General features: G+C 42.4%; 1 protein-coding gene across 1 annotated transcript in view; it reads right to left on the bottom strand.

Moving 5' to 3' along the window:
• Positions 1-1,818: 1,818 nt before the first annotated feature.
• Positions 1,819-6,348, bottom strand: part of ZMAT3 (zinc finger matrin-type 3) — a 31,824-nt gene continuing 27,294 nt past the window's right edge. Inside the window, exon 10 of the transcript XR_003252667.1 lies at positions 1,819-5,046. The gene's annotated coding sequence lies outside the window, so the exon portion shown is untranslated. The remainder of the gene's footprint in view (positions 5,047-6,348) is intronic.

Genomic DNA, 6,348 nt, shown 5'->3' with positions numbered 1-6,348 from the left:
GTAGTACGGATGGATTAAAGACTGAGATGGCTTTTCCCCAGGAACCTTCCCTCACATCTCCTATAGGCTGCCCTCTCCCCTACCTCCACTCCTTGCAGCAGGGGGGTCTGAACGACCACATGAAGTGGCACCAAAGTGTTGGTACCCGTTTCAGTTTGTCCTAATGTTAAACTGTAAAGTACATTGAAACAGGAGCTCTTTTTCATGAGCAGTTCAGTTGTTTCTCCTGCAGAGGTAACAACCTAGGTAGAAACTGCTACTGCCACCTGGGTTTAATCCATCTGTGTAATCAGTGTTTTTGGAAAAGCATGGTTCCAAGCCTGTTAGCCCAGGACGTTATGACTAATCATGAGCGGGGAAATAAAGGTAACGGCACACATTAGGAGTATGAGTAGTACAGTCTCCAGAGCAAGGGGAATTAATTGTCTGGATCCTAATTCTTTGCAAGTTGCTGAAGTCATGAGAGGGAAAGTTGCCCACATCTTGCAGAATGAAGGTATGTAAAGTCAGGGTCACCTTTCACGGCAAAACTTCATAGGAATTAGATGACAGCCCAGCCGTGCTAGGAGTTTCTCCACATCACAGGTTTTGAACTGCAGCAGAATAATTCCAGCATCTGTAATTAGCACTTCCATTAAATTCTTGTTGCTCTTGTATTAATTTTGGGAGCCTGGAACTGTCAGAAGTTTTTTTTTCTTTTTAAAGGGGTGCTATCCTTATCAAGAGCTGCAAATAAAAGTTGATCTCCCGATTGAAAGTTTAGGGCAGCCCTCACTATTTTCTGCATCAGAAGACCAGTCTTTTTGAGTTAGCCTTTCAGTCAGTACTGTTTCATTGCCAAGGGTCTCTAATTGTTTCTGCCTCAGAGCTATTTAAAAAACACTTCACTTTTCACATGCTCCTCATTGAAGTCAAATACAAACATGCCCCTGTTTGTTTTCAGAGCCAGAGAGGCACAGTGACCCTAGAAAGGAGCTGGAAGGAATCACTATTGGATTTTTCCAAATTACCTTCTGATTGGACTAACGAATGCCCTGGGAGGTGTAAGTCCGATGTGGATATTGAGCCTTCCCCAATCTCAATATCAAAAGGCACCACTTGTCTTGCTTACCATTTTGCTCTGCTAGTAGAGGTAACACAGCGCAGTGCCCCTCGCCCCCCCCACCCCTTTCCACCCTTCCTCCACGTGCAGTTTGGTCCCACGCGGAATAGATTAACCATGCCTCTCCTAAAGCATCTCATACAAGGATGCCTGTTTCCATGTGAATTAATATGAGTATATTGACTTTAAAATATAACCAGGTTCCTCACTTTTGATCTAGCTGCGCATGCAGCACTGCCCCAGCCATGGGGGACCTGGGGGGGGGGGGGGGGGGGGGGGGTCCTTGCATGTGGAACAGGCATCGTGCGGCAAACCAAATAGGGGAAATTTCTTGTGCAAAGACTGGCCACCTTGTGTTACAGTGATGAGGGCAGGCTCTCCTGTCTATATGCAGTCCATATACATTGAAATATAAATACACAACACGGATGGGGATGCCTGCTGATATTGCTCTTGCCTGAATTGTGGCTATTCAGGGCTAGAATCAGGTTCACGTCTGCAGGGCCACCAGGGGGTCAGATGGTAGCACGAGAGCAGGGGAAAGGTTTTCAGCTGAACATTTGCCAGGAAATCAAGAGTCAAACAGACTTAACCTAGTGATAAACCTATGTCAAACTTGTGCAATTATTTTCATTGGAAAAAGAAGCTTTAAAAATTAAAAAGTCACAAAATGCCTTATTTTGGATTCAAAGAAAGAATTCACTTCAGAAGGATGATTCGTTTCAGAATGTATGTATTCATTTTTAATTTATTTTTGTAAATATCTCTAAATAAAAGATTTACATTTAGAGGGCTGAATAACATTTTGTTAAATCTGTTTTTTCCATATTTTTCTAAATATATTTTTCCATATGTATTGAGTGACAATTCACAGCAATTGTTTTTTTAAGTTTGGGCAGTAAACAAAGAAATCAGCTATAAATCCAGTGAGGTGCTGAATGTTTTTTTATTCTGCCTGATGCTCAACATCTCTGAAGATCGGGTTCTATATTCCCTTGGTTACTTTTTAATTACATTGCAATAAAATTGCAAAGAATCTAATTTTGCCAGATGAAGCCCAAGGGCTCTGTGGAAGGTGATGGGGTCTAGCTATTTTATACACTAATTACACTAGCACAGGTCCTGGAATACTGTGCTATTTTTGTTCATTCATGAAAAAAAAGTGCCCTTTCATCTAGATCTGAGTGACTGCTATTTCATTCTCAAAAATACAGTCAGTGCACAGTTCATTTCTCAAAAAGCAGCTGCCCTCTTCTGTTTCTAGGGAATATTACCAGCTTTTGAAATCCTAATGTGTGTGATGTTGAAATGAAAATAAAATACCATCACTTCAGCTACCTCACAACAACTAACCAATATCAATAAAGCACAGACACCTTTCAAAAAAACTCTGAAGATGAAGCAATATTAAATAAGAACTTGAAATAGGGGTTTAAGAAGGAGATTGTTCTGAATTTCTAAAAGTGTGTCTACACTGCCATCAGGAGGTGCGATCAGAGCATGTATAAGCTTGCTTGAGCTAAGGTTGAACTATCTAGCGCAGGCAGCGTGCCCAGCGAGGGTCCTGCCAAAGACAGGACAGGCTGACCGTCGTGCGTGGATGCCAGGCTGGGCATCCTGCACTTGTCGCACCAGGCACAACTGCAGCTAGGCAGCTAAGGGCACCTTTGATAGCTAGCAAAAGCTACATCCGCTTCTGCAACCCCATTTCCAGTTGCAGCTGGGACTTCAAATCCTCAACCCTGCTGAAGACTGATGGGACTTCCACACTCAAAAGACTGACTCCAACACTTCTGCAAATTTTACTCTGATAGCCTGGTTTTCAGTATCCACGCAGGAAACCATTGACCTGTATCTGTAGTGGGTCGGAGGCTGGTTGGTACTTAACCAGACAGCACATCAAAGCCCACAGCAGAGTTATGGGACCAGCAGGCAGGTGGAAAAACAGAGCCCTGGGAACTAATACTGACTAGAAACACCCGAGAGCTGGAAGAGGAATCTGGATAATGTGCAGCTGTTGTCCTGCAGCATGACACACTTTGGAAGCAGAACAGTAAAGGGCAACTTGACACCAACTGAGAAATATAAGCTTGTTTTTTTTATAGGTTACAGGACCTGACCCAGATCCCACTGAAATCAATGGAACTTTTCTCACTGCCATCAGAAAGTTTTGTATCAAATCCATACAGGTTTTCTAAACTGTTTTATTAAAATATTTGCAAGGATTTAAATGTATAGAATGTTTTTCCTTCATTTTTTAATAACATCTCTCAATTCTGTTGAAGGGTCTCAAAACCTTAGTAATAGGAGATGGACACTACCTAGGCTTATAAAAGTTATTTTGGAGTTATGAATTATGGTGTCCCATTTCCTCCAGAACTGGTCTCAGTTCTATGTTATTCTTGATTTTTCAGTCACTACAGCCTTTCCTCCAGGGAAAAAAGATTAAACACTTGTTAAAGCATCTTAGGAAAGTGACTTGTGAACTCACAACACGATCATTCATTGTCTCCATCTACTCATAAAACGGGTCAAAAAAATGTCTGATTTTCCCAGTGAAAGCCCTTAGAAGAAGGATCAAGTGTGTCACTGCATATACGTGAGTATTCAGCATGGTAAGATTTGCCACTCGTGTATTGCACCTTGTATACGAGTTCAATTCTTATAAAATATCAATGAATGCAGTCACACCGCCCCTTCCCTTTCCCCAGACAGGTGGGCAAGATTGCCCTGAGGCAGAGAAATGTCTTGACTTGAGCAGAGTCACACGAAAAAAAGGTGGCGACTAGAATAGGTTAGGACTGAACAAGCAGTCATTCCCAATTCTCTGCTCCACCTGATCAGTAACTGACTTTCACAAGCTTTATTAATATCATAGACAGAGCAATGAGAATTAATGTTCTGAGAAGGAAGACTGAGGTTGTGTTATATTAGCAAATTAAATTCACAGAAAAGTTATGACTTTTTCCATTAGCAAAATCCATTCTTTTTGAGTACGGATTTGATGTGTGTTTTCCATCCCCATTTCTGAAGCAAACTTGAACTAATAAAAACGTGCTCACCAGATTTTAGAAGAGCAGAGGAAAAAATAGTAGTATATCTGCATTACAGATCTGTGTCTCCATACAGACCCGTATCTTGAGGTAACTCTGAGCCTCCAGGACTCGGTGGTCAGGCACAGCCTCATGTCTAGCCCCCTTCATTCAAGGATTTGTGCCAGCCAGGAATATCTCTGCTAGGAGCTAGGCTCCCTCAAGCATTTTTTGACAGGAGATTTAACTGCACAGGGAGAAAGCCATTACCTGAGCAGAAGTCTGGGGCAGAAAAGAGGTGGAAACTGCAATCACCAGAGGAGAAGAAAAGCCCCGTCAGCACCTGAGCTTCAAAATACAGTGGGTGCAGAGGGGAGCTGCTCAGAAAGAAGGCTTTGCACAAGAATGCTGATTAAAACTAGCCTTGTGCTTTGAATGCAGAAAGCACTTCTGGATAACAAAATCTGCCCAGGCTCAGGGAAACTGGCTTTGTACATATTCTGCAAATAAACAAGATTGCTCCAAAGAAATATTTGATTTCCTCACCAATTTAACTTTGTAGCAAAACCATCCCACAAGAACCTACACTGTGGCTGGAGACTCAGGTTGAAAAAAGACAACAATATAAAGGTGGCAAAAAGAGGAGTGAAACTAGCTGGACATACCTCCTCCTCAGCTCAGCTCTGGACCAGCGCTCTCCTGGCAGCACAGCTCTCGCACCTCACAGTTCTCATTTTGCCTTTTCTGCCCCAAGCTCTCTGCGTGTACCCGTTAACTTTCTCAACATCTGCCTGCAGTCTCAGGGATACATTTCCACTCTGAGAAAAAGGGAGGCTGGTTGGAAATGGGCTCAGGGCACACAGGTGAAGCAGATGAAGTGCTAACATGTTTAGCCCTTCAAAGGCTTGATTTCTGTAAAGAGACAGTTTGCTTCTGTCATGCAGCAGCTCTACAAAAGCAAAATGCTGAAGCCGTGATGTTTCCACAGTGCTGTAGGTGGCACTAGATATATTGGCTTAAAGGCAGCACTTCGAACATAGATAAGTCCTTTCTAATAAACAGAAATTGGAAAAGCCCCCAGCATGAAAACAGTATCAGAGATTGAATCCTTGTGGGAAAGACGTGCAGTATTTGTCTGGCAAAATTGTTGCCAGCCATCCGACACTGCAATTGTAGAACATTAAGTTTTATCCCAAATGCCAAGCAGAAACGATGCTCCTCTGTGACGTGACACAGCTTCCTTTCCTTCTGGAGGAAATCTAGATCGTCTTCGGCAGTTTCAGCTGAACAGGGAGTGACCCCAGTCTGTCTCCAAGGACACCTTCAAATATTTATAATTTGACTGTGGAACTACAGCACTGAGATGACATGTTTCTATATGGAACACCTAACTTGAGACAGGAACCTATGTCCCATTCAAGCAGAGAGAAGGGACTATAGGCTGTCATTTGGATGTAGGCAGTTCAGGCAATCCCAGCTCTGTGCACAGAATGGTCCTGGATAACTCTGGCAAGGCTTAAAGGCTACAACTGCACCCATTGCAGTCCTGCAATCATATGCTAACAACTTTCCTTGTAGGATTGAATTTTGTAAAAGACTAACTCACTTAGGTTTCTAAGCCTTACTTTCAAAGAAGACTTAGGCACTTGCAGTCAGATTTATAGAAAGGCTATAGCAATTAAAAATGTCTGCTGAGATTTATGAAGACACTCAAGCAGATTAAGGTGCCAAATGCTTTTAAATGTTACTCATTACCTAAGGTTGTGTCCTAAGGTTGGAAGGATCACACCGGGGAACTTTAAATTTTCTGTCTCTTTGTTTCTATTCTCATTTCTTCCACTGATTATTATTTTTCTCTCTGGGATGTGTAAATTATATTCCAAGTACTACAGTCTATGATTCAGGCCCAAGATACATCTTTGGGTCCTGATATTTTGGAGAGGCATGCTCCGATTTGGAAGCCCTGGGCAGAATCCATTGTGGGAATATTGCTTTGTATGCCGATGACAATAAATATTGGCTTGCATTTTGTAACCTCAAAGCTCTCATGAAGCATTTCAGACAGCCTGGCTGCTCATCCATTTGCCATTCAGTTTGTTGAACGGGCAGCCCAAAAGTTACAGTAATATGGCTTCACTTTCTCAAAAGTGTTTAAGGACAGCATTTCTTAAGTCAGACATTGCTTTTGAATTTGGTGAGAGGAGGAAGCAATGC

Source organism: Apteryx rowi, unplaced genomic scaffold (assembly GCF_003343035.1).
Source record: "Apteryx rowi isolate R43461 unplaced genomic scaffold, aptRow1 scaffold_10, whole genome shotgun sequence".
NCBI classification, from domain to species: Eukaryota; Metazoa; Chordata; class Aves; order Apterygiformes; family Apterygidae; genus Apteryx; species Apteryx rowi.
This window is presented reverse-complemented; position numbering and strand designations above follow the sequence as displayed.